Below are 1,618 nucleotides of genomic sequence, written 5' to 3' on the forward strand. Positions count from 1 at the left end.
CACACCTGTCTCTTATACACATCTAGATGTGTATAAGAGACAGCTTGCCACCCCAGTAGCTCCCAAAATTTACGATCAATATTTAACAATCCCCCTCTTTTGCTGGCACCGCCCTGCTACCAAGAACAAAAACTTTTGGAACAAAATTGGAACACTACAGAGGAGAACGGTTTGTTGCCTCGCCAAGTCAAAATCATTTAACTTTTGGAACAAAATTGAAACACTAAAGAGAAGAATGGCCTGTTCCCTCGCCAAGTCAAAATCATTTAACTTTTGGAACAAAATTGGAACACTACAGAGAAGAATGGCCTGTTGCCTCGCCAAGTCAAAATCATTTAACTTTTTGAACAAAATTGGAACACTACAGAGAAGAATGGCTTGTTGTAGACTTGCCACAAGTCTCTAATTTATGGCTTTTTCGTGCATTTCAACTGATTAAGACAAAGATTAGGGACTGGAACCCAGTCTAGGCTTGTTGCCTCGCTAAGTCAAAAAATCATTTAACTTTTGGAACAAAATTGGAACATTACAGAGAAGAATAGCTTGTTACCTCGCCAAGTCAAAATCATTTAACTTTTGGAACAAAATTGGAACACTAAAGAGAAGAATGGCTTGTTGCCTCGCCAAGTCAAAATCATTTAACTTTTGGAACAAAATTGGAATACTACAGAGAAGAATAGCTTGTTACCTCGCCAAGTCAAAATCATTTAACTTTTGGAACAAAATTGGAACACTAAAGAGAAGAATGGCTTGTTGCCTCACCAAGTAAAAATCATTTAACTTTTGGAACAAAATTGGAACACTAAAGAGAAGAATGACCTGTTGCCTTGCCAAGTCAAAATCATTTAACTTTTGGAACAAAATTGGAACACTACAGAGAAGAATGGCCTGTTTCCTTGCCAAGTCAAAATCATTTAACTTTTGGAACAAAATTGGAACACTACAGAGAAGAATGGCCTGTTGCCTCGCCAAGTCAAAATCATTTAACTTTTGGAACAAAATTGGAACACTACAGAGAAGAATGGCTTGTTGCCTCGCCAAGTCAAAATCATTATAACTTTTGGAACAAAATTGGAACACTACAGAGAAGAATGGCATGTTGCCTTGCCAGGTCAAAATCATTTAACTTTTGGAACAAAATTGGAACACTACAGAGAAGAATGGCCTGTTGCCTCGCCAAGTCAAAATCATTTAACTTTTGGAACAAAATTGGAACACTACAGAGAAGAATGGCTTGTTGCCTCGCCAAGTCAAAATCATTATAACTTTTGGAACAAAATTGGAACACTACAGAGAAGAATGGCTTGTTGCCTTGCCAAGTCAAAATCATTTAACTTTTGGAACAAAATTGGAACACTACAGAGAAGAATGGCTTGTTGCCTCGCCAAGTCAAAATCATTTAACTTTTGGAACAAAATTAGAACACATGAGAAGAGATTGGCATGTTGCCTCGAAGTCATAATAAACTGTTGGAACACTACAGAGAAGAATGGCTTGTTGCCTCGCCAAGTCAAAATCATCTAACTTTTGGAACAAAATTGGAACACTACAGAGAAGAATGGCCTGTTGCCTCGCCAAGTCAAAATCATCTAACTTTTGGAACAAAATTGGAACACTA

This window comes from Anneissia japonica, unplaced genomic scaffold (genome assembly GCF_011630105.1).
Source record: "Anneissia japonica isolate Jap-2015-1 unplaced genomic scaffold, ASM1163010v1 scaffold1537_len634075_cov158, whole genome shotgun sequence".
NCBI lineage: Eukaryota > Metazoa > Echinodermata > Crinoidea > Comatulida > Comatulidae > Anneissia > Anneissia japonica.